A 25,149-nucleotide genomic window follows, 5' to 3' on the forward strand; every position below is an offset into this window, starting at 1 on the left:
CCTGTTTCTGCTAATTCAACACTTTTTTTTTATAAAATGTATAAATAAATAGTAATTTAGTTTATATATTCAAACAGACATTAAAGCAGGAAAAAGTAATAAAAATTACGACAATTTAATAAAAGTAATAAAAATTTAAGATTTCCCATAGGACTAAGTTTAGACCAAGAAAAAAATGTAACCTAACTTTTATTATTGCTTCAATCAGTAAGGATTTAAATAGTTTCATTGCGAAATGCTCAAGAAAATTTAATTGGCCAGTAGAGGAATTTAGTGAATGGAAGTTTTATGTATTGTATAATTTTAAATTGAATTTTTTGAACAATGATATTAAATACCAGGGATTTTATTTGAATTCTGACATTATTTAATGTATTAAGGAATTGAGATATAATTTTATTATTTGTGTTGTTGATAAGGCCTCCAATAATTTTCGCTTTATTTGCAAAAATTTTTTAAAACAGTTAATGAGTAAGGAATATGATAACAATAATACTTTTGCAAAAGATTAATAATTATAAAAAAGAACATGATAATAGAATTTTAGCTTTTTCCAAGAAAATAGGATTAAAACCCAATAGTTTTAATTACTTTAATTGCCTTTTTTACGGTTTTGAAACCATGCTTGTTGTAAATGGCTTAAAAACCATATAGTTTTCTATTCATTTTTTCTTAACCATACTACCTGTAAACGGTTTCAAAACCGTAAAGATAAATTTTGTTTCCCGTCAACTTCCGAGCCGTCTTTACCTTTAATTGGATGGACTGAGTGGTGCCGGTTATTTTGCCGAGTACAGTGCTCAAAATAAAAAAAGGACCACCTTGAATAACTTTTGATCTAATGATCGGATAGGATTTAACAACTCGAGGGGGTGACCTCAAATATGCTAATCAATAAGATTTTAAGGGACGAAATCAAATGCGAAAAAGCACTTTCTCTGAATAAACATACCTTTTTTTCACAGATTCGGATTTCTGATCACCAAAATATAGGGGGTAGCCACAATCTTGGAAATATGGTCTGAATAGTTTGGTCAGGAGAGCGCTTCAAAGTTTGAACTTTTTGTGTATTTGGCTATATCTGGAGAACCTTTTAAGCGAATTTTCTATTCGTTTAAAAAGTTCTCCAGATTCGTTCATCCAAAGATAATTCCTTTCAAAAATAATTTTCGGTAAATATTTATAATTTTTTTTAGTAATAGTCGACAAATTTTTTAATTGTAAAGTGTAAAACTTTTTACATCGTTTTGAAAAATGTAATTTTACATGGCGAAATACAATATGTCCGCAACATTGGTCGTTCCCAAGAAATGAAATTTCAAAAAATAAGTCCTTTTTAAAATTCGAATTCTCAGGAACCATTCTAATTTCGCGTAAATAGTGTACTTTGTCATGTAAAATTAAATTCTCTAAACTTATGAAACAAATTTAAATCTTACAATTCAAAATTTTTTCGACCCTTATTAAGTGAAATAATAAAACAAAATTATATATATTTACTGAAATTTATTTCTTGCATGGAATTATCATTGAATAAGTAAATTTTACAAATGTGTGCTAAAATTATGTTATAAATATTTTTCGATTTGGTTAAGTATTCCCGAAATATGGCGAAATACGCATAAAATAGAACTAACATTAAGGAATTAAAACTTTAGGCTACCCTCCTGAATAAATTATTGGGAATATATTTCCCAGATTGCGGCTACCTCATATATTTCAGGGGTCAGAAATCTGATTCCGTCAAAAAAAAATTGTGTTTATTCAGAGAAAGTATATTTTTTGCGCTTGATTTCGTAACTTAAAATATCGTCTGCACTTACTAATTAGCATAGTTCAGGTTACCCCGTCGAGCCACTGAGATTGAGTACTAGAGCTTGAAGATCATTGGATCACAAGTTATTCAGACTGGTTCGTTTTTTGCCACACTGTACACTGTTAAAATAAAAATTCTAACAACGTGCACGCTTTATTATAATTTTTTATCACTTTAAAAAATTAAACCAATCTAACACTTTAGAATGTTCAAAAACACTAAATAAAAAGCTGTAATTTTCACTGCATGAAACATTTTACAAGTAAATAAAATCATGAAATCCTGTCCTGTCCGTCTTTTTGGTACACTGCACACTGTTAGAATAAAAATTTTAACAACGTGCACGCTTTACTGTAATTTTTTATCACTTGAAAAAATTAAACCAATCTAAGCCTCTAGAATGTTGGAAAACACTAAATAAAAAGCTGTAATTTTCACTGCATGAAGCATTTTACAAGTAAATAAAATCATGAAATCCTGTCCTGTCCATTTTTTTGTCACACTGTACACTGTTAGAACAAAAAATCTAACAGCGTGCACGCTTTATTGTAATTTTTTATCACTTTAAGAAATTAAACCAATTTAACACTTTAGAATGTTCAAAAACACTAAATAAAAAGCTGTAATTTTCACTGCATGAAACATTTTACAAGTAAATAAAATCATGAAATCCAGTCCTGTCCATTTTTTAGCACACTGTACACTGCTAGAACAAAAAATCTAACAGCGTGCACGCTTTATTGTAATTTTTCATCACTTTAAAAAATTAAACCAATTTAACACTCTAGAATGTTCGAAAACACTACATTTTAAAGCTGTAATTTTCACTGCATGAAACATTTTACAGGTAAATAAAATCATGAAATCCTGTCCTGTCCATTTTTTGGCACACTGTACACTGCTAGAACAAAAAATCTAACAGCGTGCACGCTTTATTGTAATTTTTTATCACTTTAAAAAATTAAACCAATTTAACACTCTAGAATGTTCGAAAACACTAAATTTTAAAGCTGTAATTTTCACTGCATGAAACATTTTACAAGTAAATAAAATCACGAAATCTTGTTAAGTTTAATGAAAACTGAAAATTTTATAACTAACAAGGCATTGAAAAGTGGTACAACCTTGATAAGACGTTAATGGGAAATAAGTAAAATGGGAATAAAATGGGAAATAAGTAAATCTTCAGACGGAATAAATAGATATAATGATAAAAAAAGTTTTTGTTTCTATTTTTGTCTAGACAATGTTTTTTTAATCTTTTCAAACCAATAGCTTCATTTCAATAGTAGTATGAATATTTATGGTTGAATTATTTCTCCTTCTTTCATTAAATTTTCTTTTCCTGCAAATGAGAAACATATAGAACACATTTCCATTTTAATAATCATTGGCATTATTTTAAAAAAAACATATTGGGCTCGAGAGGACGTATGTTGCGCAGACGTAATTTTAATTATGAAAATGTATAAGGCATTATTATTTTTCTAAAATTTCTTTTAAATTAAAGCAAAGTTTCTGAATAGCGTTTCCAAATAAAATAATCAATTTCTACAAAAATGTATTTGAATTTTTCAAATAGTAAACTTAATGCTATTCGATACTGGTTTTAGTAATTAGAACTGATGTTATCAAAGCTTTTAATACATAAAAAGCTTTTATTAATGTCAATACTTTTTCAAAAAGAATGTTTGTAAATACGTTGGAGAGTTTATTTAAATATAAATGTCTTCATTATTTTATTCACTGGAAACAGACCTTTAATGAAAATCAAGTTTCTTAAATAACCATCTTCATTTATATTTGTAAAAATATTTGTTTCATATGTAAAATAGATCGCATTCTTTAAAGAAAATAAAAATTTGAATAGATGGAGCGAAAAGAAGCACGCAAGAATTAAATAAATATAAATACAAAGTGAAATAATGGCCTAGTGCTTGCATTCAGAAATTTTTATAAATGAATTCACTCTAATTTAAGTTTAGTTTATTTAAATCATATTTTAATTTTCTTTTTTCTTCATAAAACGTCTGTATTATAAGAATTGCTGCATGATGAAAGAACTTCAGGCTACTTTTCTAATGAAATTAAGGATACAGTGATTTAAATAAATTTGACACTGAATCTATTAATGAATGTGAAAATAGTTTTAAATGAATGTTAATTTAGAGTGGTACAGGAGAGACAACTCACCTTCTTAAGCAGAAAATACTTAAGTCTCTTAGACAGAAAAACTTTTTTATATCAACGTATTTCTATTATCAATATCTTTGGCCAAGATCAATATATTTCTATTTTTAATACCCTTTTATTCATTTATGCTTTTGAACAGGCTAAAAAGTTTGCTATATAGTAGCTCTATATTATAGCACTTATCATTTTATGAATTTTTCTTAACTAATGTTGCTGTAAATTATTTCTTCACCTGATGTTGCTGTAAAATGATAATTCTGGGGACTCAATTAATGTTGCTTTAAATAATTTCTTCAATAAATATTGCTGTAAATAATTTCCTACATCAGAGTTATAAATAATTTATTTTCTTTAATGAGTGTTACTATAAAAATTCCCCAATAATGTTGCTGTATATAGATAATGTTGTTGCTGTATATTTCTTGAATTAATGTTTATGCCAATAATTCCCTCAATTATATTGTTGTTTCCCGATAATTTGGGGGACTAAGCAAAAATCACTACTTTACTCGATTCTTGTTAGCTTTTATAGATTCTTATCTCTTAACAAAAATCAAGTACTTTTTTTAATTATACTCATCTACCCTGTCATATTTTATTTTATATTATGGTAGTCGTTGAATAACTGACCCAATTTTTTGGGTTTACGATTACTAATGTTCAGCTCCATAGCCTTGTAATTTTGAACCCAATCCAGAAGACAAGAAAACTCCTGGAACAAGTATTGGGAGAAATGTGCGTTCGTGGAAGATTATTTCGTTGAACTAATCCGCATTTGCCTTACATGGAGAGGAAAATCACGAAAACCTCACACAGTTAGCCTGATGGCAAGGTACTTTTACCCATGATCCGTCTACCACAGTGGATATTTTAAGTCAACACTGTGATTAGTGTAAGCCGGATGCGGAATTCGTATCGACCAGCCGATGCTGGGATTCGAACCCGGTTCACCTTATTGGTAATCGAATGCTCTATTCCCTGAGACATCACCGCTCATCTATATTGTTACAGTAATTTTGAATTAAATAAAAAAGAATATGAGGGCTCATGATAGAATTTATTTTAAAGCAAATATTGCTGAAGTGATTAATACTTGCTGCAGAAAGGAAAAATTAAATGTGGAAATATTTAGAAGTTATGAAATGATAGTTCTTAAATCGTGATGGCTAATGTTCCATAAAAAGATAATTGCATGTTTATTCAAGAGATCTTTTCATGGACAGTTAGTAGAAAATATTCATTTTGAGACAAGTTAACGCCTTTTAAGTACAACAAGGAACTTAATTGAAATTGCCAGGATATTTGTTGGCATTATTGCGTGTTATAATTTTAGTCACGTATATACTGGCAAACCTAATCCAGGAAAGGTATATTCTACCGGAAGAATTTCTATTAAAATATCAAAGTTTAAAGACGTATCTAAACTTCTTCCTCTTTTTTTCCCAGTTTAGAGCAATTTAATTTGAAAAGCTTCCAGCTGTTTATTAGAAATAAAACTGTAGATGGTTTAAATGAGGCAAAAATTGAAACTAGAAAATTTTAGTAGAAAATTCCTTTCATTACCTTCTTCACTGTCAAATATACTAAGTAAATAAATACTTAAATTACACCATTAAAAGTCTTTAAATTATACTACTTATTTATACAATTTAAAGTTATAACAGCTACACAGAATTAGAACAGTTTTATTGTAATTATAACAGTTTTATTAGAACAGGTATATTGGAGCTATAGCAGAATTCGAACAGTTTTATTGGAGTTATAAAAGAGTTAGAACAGTTTCATTAAAACAGTTTAGAGCAGTTTTATTGGCCTACAAGGAGCAAAAATGTAGTTACTTTAAATGATATAAAATTTAGAAGAGAAAATCAAATCAGAAACATTTTTTTAACCTTTCTTACAGTTAAACATGTTAAAACAAATTCTTTAGTCCTAAAGTTGCACCCTTCAGTCTTTATGTTATACTACGTATTTATATAATTTGAATTTTTCTCTAATGTTTGAAAAAATAAAATAATTATATTAATTATACAAAAAACAAAGTTTTAAGAACAAGATAAAAATATTACGAATAAACTAAATAAATTTTTATGGTAATGTGAGGTTTAGATTTGCTATTGTTTGTAGCCTTTTGAAAGTCTTAGAAAGTGCCAATTAATACAAAATTAATTATCATTAAAAATATACTTACTTCTGAGTTTAAATTAAATACATGAACTATGCATATTTCTCTTCTGTATAGTACCTTTTGGAAGTTTTATTTTTATTAATGTTAATGAAATCCTACTTATAACAAGTTCCTTATAATTATGAAAAATACACGTTTTACTAATTTTTTTGAAAATTTTGATTCCATAAAAATTTTCCACACATGCAGTAATTGTTGGAAGTTACTTTCTTTTAAAGTTATTAAGTGCCAATTAATACCAAATCCCAATGATGATGATTAAAAACGCAAATTATGTACTTATTACAGAGTTTCTTAATTTGATGGTTAAAAACCGTAATTGTCCCTCGTGAATAGTATGTGATTGGAGTTTTCTTCTTTAAAAATTAATTAGTGGCTAAGTTTTTAATGATCATTTAAAAATGTAACATATGTACTTAGTGACCCATTTAAAAATGTGAAATATGTACTTACTACTGGGATTCTTATCTTGAATATATAAAAATCTTATTTCTCCCGTATAAGAGTCAAATGTTGAATATATGCTGAGTTTTACTGCAAAATGTAAGACAGGGCAATTTACTCCCTAATTCCCCATTCAAGTTTCTCTTTTTACAGTTTAAATTGTTTTTTCCGTTACAATTACCTGTCCAAGTCCTTTGTCTAATCCACTCTAAATTCTAGTTTGAAGGAAAATTAGACTTTTTCCTTAATGATGCTAGATCATTTTTCTGATGACTTCTCGTTTATTGTAAGTCACGTGACATGAGTAACATAAGTAGAATCCACCTCGTGTAGTTTTAGCCCAAACTAGCTCAGAAAATCCAAGGCAATTATTCGAACGCTTTTTTTTTCTTTTTCAATATAATGCGTCTAGTTTTATTGGGACCTTTAAGTACTACCTTTCACAAGATACAGCTCCTTAAGATAAGAACTTTTCTTGATGTTCCCTAACTAGCTTATTGACATATCTACTAGCTTATTGACAGTGATTGAAAGCATTTGTTATCTTAATACCTTTTGTTCAAGCTTAGCTTACTTTTTAAAAAAAATAGCTTTAAGGAAAATAAGAATAATTTGTCTTTTAAAAAATTAATAAGATAAATTACTACTCTAATGTGGAAACTGGACATAATAATTTGTTAATTTTAATTAATAATTCAAAAATTAATTAGTATTTTTATCGGAATTTTAAATTTTATAATTCTCTAAATACTGCTCCGTAAGATAAAAACTTTTATTGATATAAAACTATATCTGACGAGCTGACGAGATATTGATATCCTGACGAGCTTATTGATATAAAAATGATTGAAAACATTTGTTATCTTGAGCTATGTTTTCTTTTTAAAAAATGGCTGCAATAATAAGAGAAATTATTGCGTTAAATTATAAATTTAACGTAATAGTTTATGAAATTTAATTAATAATTTTAGAAGGTATTAATTAGTATTTTTTTTTACCCTTTAAGTATTACCAATGTCAAGATACTACTTTTTAAGATAAGAACATTCCTTGATATTCCCTTACTAACTTATTGATATATCCTCTAGCTTATTGATAATGATAGAAAGCATTTGTAATCTTAATATTTCATTCCAAGATTAGTTTTCTTTTAAAAAATAAGTTATAATTAAAATAAGAATATTTTTAAAAAAAAAAAATTAATAAGATAAAGTTCTACGGTAATGTGAAAACTTAACACAATAATATGTTATATTTATTTAATAATTTTAAAAATTATTAATTAGTATTTTAATTGGACTTTTAAGTTTTACAATTCTCTAAATAATGCTTCTTAAGACAAGAACTTTTATCTATATTCAGAATGATTGAAATAAAATTGATATATACTTAATTGATTAAAATAACATTGATTGAAATTACAATTTGTCGAAATTATATTGATAGAGATTAAATTAATTATAAATCACATTTGTTAAAAGCTTAATTTGAATTATTAACTAAATTAAAGCTAATTGAATTTATGTTTGATTTATATCACATGTGATTGAAGTTAAACTACAATATAACAAATGGCTCAAAATTTAATGAATCATTTTAACTTTTTAATGTCAAAAATGTAATATTACTAATTGGTTGAAAAATTACAATTATCGAAATTACAATTTGTTGAAATTACAATTTCTCGAAATTATATTGATAGAGATTACATTAATTATAAATGACATTTGTTAAAAAACTAATTTGAATTATTAATTAAATTAAAGTTAATTGAATTTATGTTTGATTTATGTAACATGTGATTGAAGTTAAACTACAATATAACAAATGGCTCAAAATTTAATGAATCATTTTAACTTCTGAAAGTCAAAAATGTAATATTACTAATTGGTTGAAAAATTACAATTATCGAAATTACAATTTGTTGAAATTACAATTTCTCGAAATTATATTGATAGAGATTACATTAATTATAAATGACATTTGTTAAAAAACTAATTTGAATTATTAACTAAATTAAAGTTAATTGAATTTATGTTTGATTTATATCTCATGTGATTGAAGTTAAACTGCAATATAACAGCTGGCTCAAAATTTAATGAATCATTTTAACTTCTGAAAGTTAAAAAATTAATATTACTAATTGGTTGAAAAATTTACATCAAAACAGTTTCAAATCATACACAAATCATATGAATGTTACTGTCATCTGTCAGATATTACACTTCATTATGTGCGATGAAATGTTAACTGTGCAAAACTTTAATGAGGGTTCATATTTGTCAAGGTTTCATTAACAAAGCAAGCTTGCCTAACGTTTGAGTTGCGATAAATAGTGAACATTTCTATCGATAAACGTATTGCGATTCCAGGATTGGCGAATATTGCATAGCTAGGGTATAAAGCTGAGGTAAATAATGATGCAAGTTAAACATGGCGATAAGGTACATAAAGCACATAATATTTTGATTCTATTTCTAGAAATAAATTCAGAACTATTTTGAAATCACAGAGATCTGGAATATACTAAGTTGTACGTAGTTTGCAGATTAAGTATTGGGCTTGTCCTACGGTTCGGAGCTTTTGGAGCCCGCTTTAAATTTCTTTAACTATCGAAAAGTTTGTTTTTTAGGGTTAACTGTTGTTAACCATTACGCGGTTGAATTTTTGATTAATTCAATTCATAATTTTCTCATGGCTCTGTTATTCTTTATTTACTAACAATTCTTTGATCAATTTAAAATATTTCTTTCAGAAAATTAAATTACAATAAAAATGCTAATATCTTAAAAAATAATAGAATACAGTTCATAATTTTTACAAACTTAGTAAATATTCCGACTGAATGTGGTTTAATCGTAATACTTTAAGTGTGCCAACCAAACTCTAAATTTCTAATTGTATATTTGTCCCGCAGCGGACTGATCGTTTAGATACGGTTCCCAGCAGATCACCGAAGCCAAGCATCACTGGCTGCGGTCAGTGTGCGGGTGGGTGACCACTTGGATCAGTCTTCCATCGAAACCAGGGTGTGAGGTATTGGTCCTCGTTAAACTGTTCTACCGTAAAGTGCTCGACTTCGGTTGCAGGTCATCGGGCTACCGAAGCGGGGGTGCCATCCCCTCTGCAGAGGATCAAAATTGCGATGGCATGTCTTCGGATCATCCTCAGGAATGTTTCCCAAACCGTTGCCAATAGCCCATTGTGCAGATCTAGTGCGACGTAAATGAACTACAACAACTACAACAACCAATTGTATATTTTATATAAATTTTTATTTTTATGATTTTTGAATTTAATGATAAGTAAGCTATCTAAACATTTGTATTCCCCACCAAAATTATTTTTTATAGCAAAAAGAGGGGAAAAGAATATCTCAGTTTTTCTTTTAAAAAAACAAACAAACTAAACTTTTCTGTTTGCTTTCAAATGCCATTGTCAGAACAGTTTGGAGTTTGCCTCAAAAACTTTGAGTCGGGGAACTGAGCCAGTTCTAATGAAGTAGGCATATGAAAATATCAGTAGATCTACATTTAATGTATTTGCTTCACGATTTTGAAGTGCTCTATTCTGATATTTTTTATGGAAGATAGTTCTTAAAAGTTCTCCGGATAACAATATACTAATGTATGTATTATTTTCAGGTTTTTTTACCACTTCTGAGTACAGATGAAAGTAATTATAAGTAAGTAAGCAATGGGGATTTGGGATTTCTTAAATTTTCTTGGAGCTTAGAACTGAATTTAATTTTTAAGTTTATCTTCATGATTCCAGTTTAGGCTTATCAATCATCATTATAAACACCGATAATGAGAAAGAATATGATGAAAATATTTACAAAATGCATAGTTGAAAAAAAAAAGCTTTTAGTTTAAGAAGGTGAAACTATATCATCGGTTTGAAATATGTTATATAATCTTTATTAGAAACACAATATTGCAAATTTAGAATATTGGAAATACATTATTGGAACTGTACAGGGTGATTCATTATAGCGACTAGAATATTAAATGGTAGGTAGGGCACATTATTAAGTCTGAAACTCACTTAACTAACCATAGTCGAAAATGCATTGTTTGCCACTAGGGGTGCTACCTTATTATGGAGTAGCTATTTGTGTGTGTTTAAACCGGTAGTTTTATTTGTCAGGAACATTTTTTAATTTCAAGTGCTATAATATTTTTTTGTCAAGAATTGCATTCAAATAGGTTTAGAAATAGCTTTAGTTTTATTGTAATACTTTTTTTTCGTTAAATCAATAAACTACATTAAAACATATAAATGTGGTCTTACTAGAGTCCAATTCTCAACAGTAAATATAAGAAAAGGGGAAATGAAATTGATTCAGGTAAATAAAAGTACCAGAGAAAATGCGCATGGACAGGCACTATATGTTAAAGACCCCCTTGAGTACAAAGACATTTTCGTCCATGGGTTACTGTGAAATTCTCAATCCTTATGATGTGGGCTTGGTTGGTGTGGGGAGAGTAGTTATAGACCATGTCAACTTTCATCTATGAAAAGGTACCCCAACATAGAGTCGAGTTAACATGTCTTATATACTAGTGAATTGTAGTTGTAATTTTGTAGTGGTAGATACACTACAGTACTCCCCCACCAGAATTATAGCTATGATAGAATTCGATGAATGAATACCACTAGTTGAATCATTGCTGTTTTTGTGCGGTTGAGCTGTATTAAGATCACCGTACTTTTTGAGTGCTGAATGTGAGAGGTGTATTAACTTCACGGTCGTAGTCGCTCCTGTGTTGCCTTTAGCAGTCGAGTGTATGCAGGCCGACGTTGTGTGCTCGAGACTGAGTAGCAACAGTGCGAGGAGGTGGATAATGTTGCAGTCACAAGTAGCAAGTCAACTGTTCAATGTGGACCATCCAACGAAGTAGGCGTTACTGCCGATGTAGGCGTATCCAGATCAAAGTGGGCGTTTTTGCCAAGGTAGGCGTGTTCACATCACGTCCGGGTCACCAATGTGGGGAGAGTAGTTATAGACCATGTCAACCTTCATCTATGAAAAGGTACCTCGACATAGAGTCGAGCTAACATGTCTTATATACTAGTGAATTGTAGTTGTAATTTTGTAGTGGTAGATACGCTACAGTTGGTAGGGCACTGGGTCCCCTGGTTTGTAGGACACTCGTGGGTTCGATCCCCGCCGGCCGAAGACTCCGCGTCTAATAAATGGTGACTGATGCAAATAAATCTGTCGAGTCACAAACTCCTCCATATTCCCATAACAATCATACCTCGGTAGGTACTGTTATCCAGGAGTTTCCTTGTCTTGTGGATTGGTTCAAAATTACAAGGCTACGGAGTTTAACATTAGTTGTACCTTAACCTAAAATTGGCTCGGCTGTTCAACGATGGTTATAAAATAAAATAAAAGCCTTACGATGAGCCCGATCTTAACTAAATAATATTTTTATTTATTTAATCTCATACTTTGAAATGTGTTCGATTGAACGTAGTTACCGAATTTCGAGTTATAAGTTTGCAAGTAGTTTTAAATCTTGAACTTTTAAAAGAAAAAACTTAAAACTCCAAAAAATTAAAAAAATAAATAAATAAAAATCCAGAAAGGATAGGGTATATTCTGTAATATGTAGACTGAAGCAAATAATCAATAAGCACAAAATGAATAAAGCACCGAAATGGAAATATTATAGTTTTGGTTCTAAAAACAAGAACCTTTCTCAATGTCTAAACCCTAAATGATAGTAGAGAAGTTCTCAACCTCTCAGTTGCTCAACGTCTTATCACCTTGCTTGAAAACTAAGTGTTGAGAAACTGAAGAAGGTTTTTGTTTACAGATCCGAAACTATAGTCCATTTCTGTACTTTCATTTGTGCTCAATTCAGGTTATTTTTTATTTAAGTTTAAAAAATACTTACAGTTTTGAAATTTAAAATTGGTAGCTAAGTTTAATAGAACATATTTAAAATAAATAAAAAGATTGGACAAAAGTTATTCAAAACTATTAATTAGTTAGTGTGTAAAAAAGAAATATTGGACAGATAATTTTGGACTGACATGGAGGAAGTAAAATGCTTTTTCAATCAGAACTCCCTTTCTAGTTCGCGTGGTTCGCTACAACTTAAGAATTAAATATATTATGCAATCTCTAAATATATTATACAAGTCCAAATTAAAAATAAAGGTAAATATATTATACAATCTCTAAATATATTATACAAGTCCAAATTAAAAATAAAAGGCACCAAAATATAAAGATAAAAAATGAAAAAAAAAACCTAAAAAAAAAAAACATACCAAAATAAAAAAAAAATTCCAAAAAAACTTAGTTATTATATAAAGAGGAAAATATTGAATTTATAGTAAACGAACATATCGGAAGTAAAATACTTTTTCAAACTGAATCTTTTTACCAATTTATATGATTTGTTGTAACTTAAATGTATTATGTATTATGTCAGTCAAAAGCTGAGTCCAAATTAAAAATAAAGATACATAAATAAAAATACTTAGTTAAATTTCGAGATTAAGGAGAAACATGTATTCTATTGAGTCATTCGAATTCCAATGAAACAGCGAACATGTTCATCAAAGATTGTTTCTGCATTGGTGTTTCCATCGCTTGTTCTTAATTGAAACGAAACTTTTGTTCTTTTCGAAAACTTTGTTAAAATTACAAAGAATTTTGTGGGAAATTCTTTAAAGATTGCTTAAACCCTTTCTTGTCTTCTGTGTAATGAGACTATTATCGCTCTTGTGGTAATTTCATGCTTGATTTAATATCTGAATTGCGAGAAGTTTTGTAAATTTTTAAAGTAAAGCTCAATGTTCCTGTTGAGAAATGGATAGTAATTTAAATAAAATAGTTTTACAAATTTGCGTGATTAATTTTTCAGGGTGGGAGGTTGTTTGAAATTTGATTTGATCATGGAAGAGTGTTACACGAAACTAATAATTTAAAAGGGCTTAAGGCGATAACCAATCGATCGTTATGGTAATTTATAATTAGAATATTTATAATTAGAATATTTATAATGAATCAAAACTGAACCAAAATAAGTGGACGGGAGAAATTATGAAAAATATTTGCATTTTGAGAAGCAAAAGCATTGTAATTCTTCTTAAGATATGATTTTTTACTGTTATCTGTAACATTTTGTTTAGAATTAATAATATAATATACTGCATGGACGGCATTTAACTATGAATTATTAATAAATCTAAATTAGAAGTCATTATAAAAGATTCAAAACAAATTTACTTTTTGAAGTATAGATGCATTTTTCAATTTAATCAGATACATTTAGAAATTTTACAGCGTAGTAATGTAATTTACATTTGAGAAAAATTTAATAAATACCCTTTAATAAACTTCTTTATGAGTCGCAAGAATTCTTCCTAATTAGTAGTCTTTTTAAATTAAGATAAAAAAAAACTTTAGTATGTCTAGACCTTTCAAACGTAATTTATTTTAAAAATTTGCTTATCAAAAAACATTCTTGAATTATCCTTAATAACCCTTTTAAATACTTATAAACTATTCACTTGAAGACAATAATAAATATTTATTTAAAAGAAACGCTTCTTATTTCAAGTTTAATAAACCTTTTTGTCATGGAAACACTTTTTATATGACTTTCTATTCATATAAGATTCCTCTCTTATACTGTAAAAATTTGGTCTAATATCTTTCCGTATTCTATCTATCTTGAATAACCCTAAAAGCTGCGTGAAAGAGCATTTTTTTCAAGGAAAAATCTGACTATAGTCAATAACCTTTTTAAATAGTTATAAATTATTCACTTACAGACTTTAATAAATATTTATTTGTAAGAAACGTTTCTTATTTCAAGTTTAATAAACCTTTCTGTCATGGAAACACTTTTCATAAGACACTGAATTCACATAAGATTCCTTTCCTTTACTGTAAAATTTTTTGTCTAATATCTTTCCATATTTGATCCTGAATAATTCTAAAAGCTGTGTGAATAAATGTTTTTTCAAGTTAACGCTAAATCGAACTTTCATATACAATTAAAAGGTTGTATGAAAGCTCTTAACACCGAAAATGTAAACGTTTTTCACCTTGATCGCTCGCCTTTACACCACACGTTAACTACTTTCGCTTCCGAAAACTTCAATATGGTATCGTTTTGATTTCATCTGCAATTATTTACAATCTATAACAAACTGGCGAATGTTTTCAACTGTCTTCAAAGTTGCTTTTCATCCTCTGAAATTGAAGTTCACCGTGAAAAATATGTATGTATGTTTTTAGTTGTGTAATAAGAATATTTATATTTTAGTTTTCAAGTCTCTCTAAGCCGTATTAAATATTTTTATAACGTATACTTTCCATTCACATCCTGCTCTATTAAGCCTAGTTCAAATTAGTTGTGTTTGATTTACAAATTCATATTATTTAAAAAATTAGTGCATGTATGGCTCACATAAATTGCTGATTCTTACTATATATTGTCTCGTTCAAATAATAAAGGAAATGAAGGAAATAAAAATATGACCACCGAAGCCGACGTCTTCAGGGGGTACCGTTCCCGGTAGCCATAAGACAAAACCATTTCTAATTGAGGGAGAAGCAAACGCCTAAATTAACTCCCGCAGTACCCCGATGGTTTTGTATAGAAGTCCAGGAAAAAACATGAAATACAAATAACCAATTTAGAAAAGAAACTTAAATAAAATCATCAGAAAATAAAAACTCACTTAACCAGGTCAAACAGCTATTTCACAAGCAAGCCGAATGAAAAGGAAACACTAAAAACTAAAGAAAACAACGCCCTCTATTATAATGCGCAGATAGAAAATAAAATTAGAGAATAAAATAATAAGTCAAGAGAAAGAAATACGTGCGTCTTATGTGTGTCATAAATTATTGTAATTATAAATTTTACTGTTACTAAATAACAAACATGGTGGTTGGCAAAATATTTTCACCAAGAAGTGTAAAAGAACATTCTATGTGTTTCACAGCACCAGGAATTACCGTTGTGTTCTGTTGTAGTGGTACACTTAGCTTTGGTGTAAAGAAGTTGCAACCATTTTTGGCGTTCAGATTCACGAAAATTCTTTACGGTGTACACTCTAAAAATTGTACGATAGATTACGCTCAGTAACTGGCAAGAAGTGCCTCTGTCACTGACAGCAAAAATATATTTAAGTCCATAAAGCTATATTAACCATAAAAGTACTAGTCAGCCTGTAAACTTTTCTCGCAAACTATAAAATCACTTACCGTAAATAAACGTTATGACAGTAAATCAATATAAAAGTTATATCTAGACGATGCGTTTGACAAATCGCAGTGAACACTACGACGAGGTGAAATAGTGTGGTGAATAGTAAGTGAATGAGAGAGTTGCGTGTTCAACAGCTCATGAGAAAGATGCTCTCGTTGGTTGTGTTCGAAACTGGGATTTATATCTTCGTAGCCGAATGCTAAAACCACCATGGAGCTCTTAGCACATTTTTATATAATAACCATGCCAATTAAAGTTCAATTCCATTAATTTTGGTGAAACTTGTTGCAATTACGAACTCAGCACTTTTTTCTCATATAAAGAAGTTGGTTTACAAATTAAAGGTCAAAACTCAACTAACTTTATTGAAGTTTGATACAATTACGGATATTGGGAGTTTTTGTTAATGAAGGGAGTATATAATTTAATTTTTCATTATATTTTATAGTTGTTGTTGTAGTTAATTTACGTCGCACTAGAGCTGCACAATAGGCTATTGGCCACGGTCTGGGAAACACCCCTAAGGATGATCTGAAGACATGCCATCCCAATTTTGATCCTCTGCAGTGGGGATGGCACCCCCGCTTCGGTAGCCCGACGACCTGTACGTGAAGTCGAGCACTTTACGGTCGAACAGTTTAACAAGGACCAATACCGCACACCCTCGGTCCCTACGCAGACTGATCCAAGTGGTCACCCACCAGCAAAGTGACCGTAGCCAGTGATGCTCGAGTTCGGTGATCTGCTGGGAACCGTGTCTTAACGATCAGTCCACTGCGGGACATTATATTTTATAACTTAACGATCAACTCTTCGAAATTTACGGAAATTTTGTAAAATCTACAAAAATTCTTTTTTTATATAAGCACTTTTAATAAACTTTTTTGCAAGAGAAACATTCATTATAAGACCTCTTACGGTAGAAACTTTTCCTAAGGTTTCTTCAATAAAGCTTTCTACATTAAAAACTGTTGATCCAAAAACTTTTAATAAACAGTTATCCAGGAGACAAAGTTTCTTAAATTACATATAGCGAGCCACCCTATATCAGGTACCTTTTCTACGTAACCTTTTCCTACAAAGTTTCGTTGTCAATACCATACATTTTTACCACACCATATATACATACTCTTCATAAGATTAGCCTTATCTTAGCTTAACCTTTCTGCCTTATCTTAAAAAAAACATGAAACTGGTAACGACAGAAAAAAATTATGTTACGCACATTATATTGACACAACAGTTCACAAGATTTTTATTACAGCTCCATAGTTATTTTTTTTCCGATTTTTTTCTCAAACCTTAAATTCTTGTAATAATATGTTTGTTTTGCACAAAAATCTCTACAGTAATATGTTTGTTATCTCTTTTCAGATATATGTTGCCTCCCATTGTGTTTTGTTGCCTATCGAAGTAAAGCATCACTGACTGCGATCAATTAGCTGGTGGGTGAGCACTTTGAACAGCCTGTAAAGAGACGGAGGGTTTGTGACATCAGTCCTCGTTAAACTGTTCTTCCACAAACTGACTGACTCCACTCATGGATAGTCAAACTACCAAAACGGGAAAGCCATCTCCCTTGTAGTGTATCAAAATTGTGATGACATGTCTTCGGATCATCCTTAGAAATATTTCCCAGACAGTAGCATATAGCCCATTGTGCATCTTTAGATTTTATAACCGTCATTGAACAGCCGACCCAATTTTATGGGTTTACGACTACTAATGTTCAACTCCGTAGCCTTGTAATTTTGAACCCAATCCAGAAGACAAGAAAACTCCTTGATCGAGTATTGGGAGAAATTTGCCTTCGTGGAGGACTTTTTGAGGGAACTAACCAATACCTCCTAGAAAAGAGAAGGCCATAGCACGGGTTACCATAAACAGGAAATTTGATCCTTTAGTAGTCCAAATGTAATGACATCTTTCGTATTTTCCACCACTGCTCAACTTAGTAGCCCAAACGTAGTGACATCTTCCTCCTTTTTCATCGACCGCGCTGTTTATTTTCGTCACGTCAGACTACTAAATTGATCCGTGCTGAGGCCTTCTTTCTTCTAGGAGGTGTTGAACTAACCCGCATTTTCTTTACATGGAGAGGAAGACCACGAGAACCTTCCACGGTTAGCCTGACGGCAATGGGACTCTAACCCATAATCTGTCTACCACTGAGGATATTTCAAGTCGGCACTGTGGTCGGTGCAAGCCAGCCAGATGCGGAATTCGTATTGACTGGTATTCGAACCCGGTTCACCTCATTGGAAGGCGAACGCTCTATCCCCTGAGCCTTCGCGACTCTGCAACTTTAGATTGACGTAAATAAAGTACTACAAATACCAGCAGTACTTTCAAAAATGCAAATGGTTTTCAGTTTTAATTTTAAGCAACATAATGATATGGCATATTTTTCTAAAGCTGACACATTCACGTAATCTGGTTCTTAACATTTTTCCAATTGATGTAGTTTTCGATTTTGTTGAATTTCCGTTAGATAACATTATACTATACAGAAAGGTAATATTGACTAAAACCTGCTCTTTTTGGTCAAATGTTTGAAAACGTGGCTGATCATTATATTTCCCTAGGCGTCTTCAACTATTTTAGATAAATCACCGATTGTCTACGCATTATAACTGTTGAAAAAGAAATAAATAAAAATCTAAGATTTGTAATTAAGAAATGAAATTTTTATTATTAAATTCGTCAATTTATAAGTTAGAGAATAATTCAATGTTTATTTTTATTGAAATACATGGATATTTGTTATTATTATTTTGTATATTAAAAAAATAGATAATTTGTTTGAAAAATTTGTTGAACTAAAATAATTTGTTTGAAAAATAAATTAAAGTAAAACATATAATCAACAATAACTAAACCTTTGCATTTTATGAAAACTAAATGAATAATTCCACAGGAAAAAAAGTGGAACTCAAATTATTTATTCCTTCCAATAATTAAATATGATTTAATTTTTTTCCATTTTGTTTCCTTCTTAAAAAATTTATAAAATAATATAACTTCATTGAAAGTGTTTTAAAAACTAAATATAGCACAAAATATTTTTCATATCTTAGGAAAATGTAACAGTTTCATAATTTTTATTCAACACTTTATTAAAAAAATCAGTTATTAGTGTGGCAAAAATACTGAATTGTATGATCAGTTAATATCTGTTTATAAAAAATAATTATTTTATATACGTTATACGTTTGCACGTTATACGATATTAACGTTAGATGTTATTTTATATATATGTTATCCTTATTTTATATATTAAATAAATAAACATTAATTTATTTAAAAAATAAATTTAAGTGAAACAGATAATTAACAATAATTCAACGTTCATTTTTACGAGAACTAAATGATTAATTTCCTAGGAAAAAAGTTTATCAAAACCCAGTGAAAATACTCTTTCTAATAATTAAATATAATTCAAACACTTTTTTGTCATTTTGTTACCTTCTTAAAAAATTATAAAATATGATAACTTCATTGAAAGTATTATTAAAACTAAATCTAGCATAAAATATTTTTTAATATCTTAAGAAAAGGTAACATCCGTAAAATTCAAGTTTCCTAATTTTTACTCCACTTTTTATTAAAAAATCAATAATTATTGTAGTAAAAACACTGAGTTCTATGATCAGTTAATATCTGTTTAGAAAAAATAATTATTTTATATGCGTTATATGTTATCACGTTATATGTTATTAACATTAGATGCTATTTTATAAATATGTTATCGTTATTTTATATATTAAATAAATAAACATTAATTTACTTAAAAAATAAATTAAAGTGAAACAGATAGTTAACAATAACTCAACGTTCATTTTTACGAGAACTAAATGATTAATTTCATAGGAAAAAAGTTTATCAAAACCCAGAAAAAATATTCTTTCTAATAATTAAATATAATTCAAACACTTTTTTGTCATTTTGTTGCCTTCTTAAAAAAATTATAAAATATGATAACTTCATTGACAGTATTATTAAAACTAAATCTAGCATAAAATAATTTTTAATATCTTAGGAAAAGGTAACATCCGTAAAATTCAAGTTTCCTAATTTTTACTCCACTTTTTATTAAAAGATCAATAATTAGTGTAGCAAAAACACTGAGATATATGATTAGTTAATATCTGTTTGTAAAAAAATCTGCGATATTATCGGAGATACGTTTTATTTAAGTGACACAGATGACGTCGGATATATCGGAAAAACTTTCTTTCGCTTTTCTGGTAAGATTATGTCGCAGAAGAGAACGAAAATCATTAATCACTCTTGCGCCTTTGGTGCAAAGTGAGTCTTTTAGAAAAAAAATAAAGTTTTGACACTCAGTATTTGTACTAGCTTTTCCACACCATCAAATCGAATTATGAAAAGATTTTGAAAAGGATACTTGTACTCCGAAGATTAATTAATTGATTATTTTTTCTCTTAGAATTCGTTGTTGGTTACTGAAATGTTAGGAAAAACGAAACATTTCTTACAGAGTTAAAAGATTTTCGAAGGATCATATTAGCATGCTTTTTAGTTTTTATCATATTCATAATATTTTTCACTCACATGTTATATAGTTTGTATCGTATAATATTTTCATATCATATAGTTTGTATCATATTATATATATATTATAATATTTTTCAGTCACATGCTATATAGTTTGTATCTTAATATTTTTCACTCACATGTTATATAGTTTGTATCATATAATATTTTCATATCATATAGTTTGTATCATATTATATATACATCATTATATTTTTCAATCACATGCTATATAGTTTGTATCATATTCATAATATTTTTCACTCACATGTTATATAGTTTGTATCATATAATAGTTTCATATAATATAGTTTGTTTCATATTATATATATATCATAGTATTTTTCAATCACATGCTATAAAGTTTGTATCATATTTTTAATAGTTTACACTCGTTCACCCATTGAACATAAAAATTATGATAATTAACGCATTAACGCTAACTGTCCTCAATTGAGGACAGTCAATAAAACGTTATATAATTTTTTTTTTATCTTAAAATTTTTTTTTCTGGGAAGATAGTTGGCAGCACTATCAATATCTCCGCATATTTTTTAATAAATTTTCTGCTGTATTTGGTTTGTTGTTAAGATCGCCATTTTGTGATTTTTCTAGCCACACACAAGACTCTTCTTCTTGTACAGTTATATCAAATAAAATTGAAGCAAATTACTTTATTTATTACAGTTTTCTTCTTAAGAGTATAGTTCAATATATAAAGCTAAATAAATTTATTTCCCTCAGTTTCTTTTCTTTTTATATAGCATCATATTTTACTGTCCTCAGTTGAAGACGCTGGGCGCTTCAGGCAAATTTTAAGGAATTTTTTTAGAATTTGTTTTTATTTATTTAATTATTCATTCGTGTTTGTATTTTGATAGAGTAAGTGAATTATAAAAATAGCAGGCAGTTTTGAAATATTATATCCTTTGTTTTCGGAAATTATTTCATATTGTTCGTGCTTTTCAAATATTCGTAACTTTCATTAAAAATGTAATGCAATGCTATACCCCGTAAATTTCTTACAATAGAGGGAGCTCAGGAATATTTGTTCCTAGAGCAAATTTATGCAGATATCATTTAATCCTGAGGTTGATGAGCAGGATTCGGATGAAATGACCATGAATCAGTTGCATTTGCAACGGATATTCAAAAAAATAAATCCTGTGGTGCACGAATCGAAAGAGTTGCAAGCACAAAAGGAAAGAGTAACTGTGCCTCAATGAAAAATCGTACGTGAGTACAACACTTTCATGGGTGGTTTGGGATTAACATATTTAGTTCCTAGAAGAGCACACTATATCAATAAGGGGCAAAAATGGTATTGGTGTTAATTTACAAAATGATTGTGTGTGTGTGACATGTTAGTAGTGAATGCTTACATTTTCTGTAACACATTTCACAAAAAAAGAGTAAGGAGCAGATTTCAATAAAGTATTTTTGAAGTGAGATTGCCGTAGCATTTATGAAAAAAGTCCAGCTAGATCGGATAGGCTGCATATGACAAAATCAGCCTCGACTGCTACAGTAAAGTGCGATCCTATTGCACATACAATAGCAAAAAGGGAAAAGCAAAGACGTCAGATGGAATATTATACATCAAAACCGTGCAACGCAAATAAGTGCAACGTAACTTTAAGCATACTTTGTTATCCAAATTTTCATAGTAAATTGAGCAACTATTTAGTATATACTTCAGTGTATATTTTAAATGCTTTCATGTACTGAATATTTTAAGTATTTTTAATTATTTAATGTACTCAAGTATTTTAAATGCGCTTTACTAAATATATATAAACAGAATGAAATTATATGATATCATTCATTGACTTGCATTGGTTATTTTCATGTTGATCCTGTTTTGTAATTCAAAAATTAAAAACATAATACTAATAATAATTTTGACAAACATTTTGAGAAATCTAAAATTATATTTATTTTTAAGGAGTGATGCAATTTATACCTATTTTGTAATAAAAAATAAAATAGAAATTTAAAATAAGAACTAACCACTATATTTGCATGTTAATCCAAGAGAGATCATTTTCTCCCTAGAATGCCCAGTGTCCTCAAATGAAGACGGGCTGTAATTTTAAAATTAATACAAAATATACTTAAATTTAAAGTTTTAAACTCTTATTAGGTCATAATAAATAAGATTTCAAAAAATTCATTGAAGTATATTGAGTAGAAATAATTTGGGCGTTAATGGGTTAAATTTGTTGAAGATAAAATAAATATAAAACATGTAAACTCGATTCGGTCAGGAGGTACCTTCAAACAGATGAAGGTTGACATTGCAGGTAGCATAGCACTACTTTGGTGATGCGGTCGTGATCTGATCTTAATTAGTTCGATTAACACAATGAACTATTGACATTCTACTTGTCACTGCGACAATGTCTTCCTCGCTACTTGGTCTCGATCACACACAGCAGAAGACTGTATACACTCAATTGCTTATTGCACCACAGGAGCGTCCCCGCCGACAACAGTGATCTTAATACAACTCTCACGACCAACACTCATTGTCCGGTGATCGTAATACAACTCTCTTAAAATAGCTAAGACTTAACTAGTGTTATCTATTCATCAAATTCAATCACAGATGAAATTCTGGTGGGGGAGTATTGTAGCGTAACTATCACTACAAGCATTTATTCAATAATAATATATATAATCAATAAAATTAAATAAGTTGAAATAAAAATAAAAATTTTCATTTTAATTTGTTGAAGTCTTAAAATATTCAATCCAAGGAAAATTAAGAATTCCCTTTGTATAAGTTGTTTTTCTCGCCTCACCAAATTTAATTATGAAATGATTTTGAAAATGTGACTTGTATTCTTTGATAATTGAAAATTAATTATATTAATTAATTTTTCTTTGTAACCGAAGCTGCATGCAAAAAATGAAACGAAAAAAAACAAGAAATTTTTCAGATTAAAAGGAATTTGTGAGCTTTTCGACAAAGAAATTTTCTTTATATTTATTTGTTCTTAATTTGCATCATACTCAGTATAAAAAAAATATTTTTCACCCCCCCCCTTTTTCATAAAAACTACTATAAATGTTAAAAAAAATATAGTGAATTAATAAAGTACTGGTAAAATCTAAACTAGTTAGGCGATTTTGAATCTAAACAATAACATGTCAAAGTCCAATTTTTTATAATTATGTATTAAAAATATAAAAATATTGAAATAAATTTGAAAAACACACACTAAAAATGTATTGAAATAAAGGAAAAAAAAAGTAAAATTTTTTTTTCATTTGAACAATTCTAAAAGTTTGGGATTTTTGTGATTCAGATTATAAACTAAAAGTGCACTTTGAAGATTCCATTAACGAAAAAAGCAGAGCTTGAGTGTCTTAATGTTTTAAATAGGTTAAACTAAAAGTTTTATGAGTAGCTGGAAAAGTGAATAAGCTAAAAAATAATTAATTTATTTTTATTGTTTTACCTACTATGAGTCGTAAAATTTTGAATTATAAGGTAATAATTTTTTCATCATTTTGGAGAAAAAAATTTTACACGGCAAAATACAATATTTAAGTGAAATCGGTAGAATGGCTGTGAGAATTCAAGTTCTAAAAAATACTTATCTTTTAAAAATTTAATTTCTTAGGAATGACCTCTTTTGCTAAAATTTTGTATTTTGCCATGTAAAATTACATTCCTCAAAATGATGTAAAAAAAGTTTTATACTTTTTAATTCAAAATTGTTTCGACTATTATTAAATAAAATACTGAAAATAATAAATATTTACGAAGGTTTTTTTTCCACGCAATTATCTTCGANATAACACTATCATCCATAGCAACCACAAAATGAAGGGAAGCAAAATGTGGAAAATTAGAATAAGTGCGGGATATAGTAAGAAGGGGTATGCGTATGTAAAATTTTTTTTCCACGTTTGTTCATCACGTGATAGCGCTGATAAGAGCTTTAAAGGTTTTGACGCGTTGTGGAGAGTTGTTGTTTCAGATCAAATTTTTACAGGAAAGATTTAGTTGACGAACTTGAAATTTTCGGCATGTCTTCCAGATATTACTTAGATGATTTTAAGCGTGGCCGAATTATTGGAAAGATCGAAGAAGGGCGAAAAATAAGAGACGTTGCCAGGGAGTTCGACATCGCTGACGGTGTTGTTTAACGGCTGTGGAAATCTTTTAAAACTACTGGAATGTGTAGTGAGCGGCAAGGGGGAGGTCATGTTAGAAGTAAGACGCCTGCTGAAGACAGATACATCGTCCTATCAGTAAAAAGGAACGGGAGCACCACAGCTCAGCAGGTGGCAAATCAGTTTCTTGCTACCACAGGAAAGCAGATCTCCCGAAAAACTGTTGCCAGACGTTTGAGGGGAGGAGGACTATACGCCCGCAGACCTGTTGTGTGCGTCCCATTGACCAGACAGCACCGTACTGCACGTTTGAAATGGTGTCGTGAGCATCACAATTGGACTGAACAGGACTGGGCATGCGTACTCTTCTCAGATGAGAGTGGGTTCAGTCTGTCATCGGATTGTAGACGCCAACTGATCGGACGCGAGAGTGGTACTGGTTATCGTCCAGAAAATATTCAGGAAAGGGACCGATATCCGACATGCAGTGTCATGGTGTGGGCCAGCATCATGATCAATGGCCGCACGCGCCTACATGTGGTTGCGAATGGGACTATGACGGGCCAACGATACTTTGA

This window comes from Parasteatoda tepidariorum, chromosome 9, assembly GCF_043381705.1.
Source record: "Parasteatoda tepidariorum isolate YZ-2023 chromosome 9, CAS_Ptep_4.0, whole genome shotgun sequence".
In the NCBI taxonomy this organism is placed as follows: Eukaryota; Metazoa; Arthropoda; class Arachnida; order Araneae; family Theridiidae; genus Parasteatoda; species Parasteatoda tepidariorum.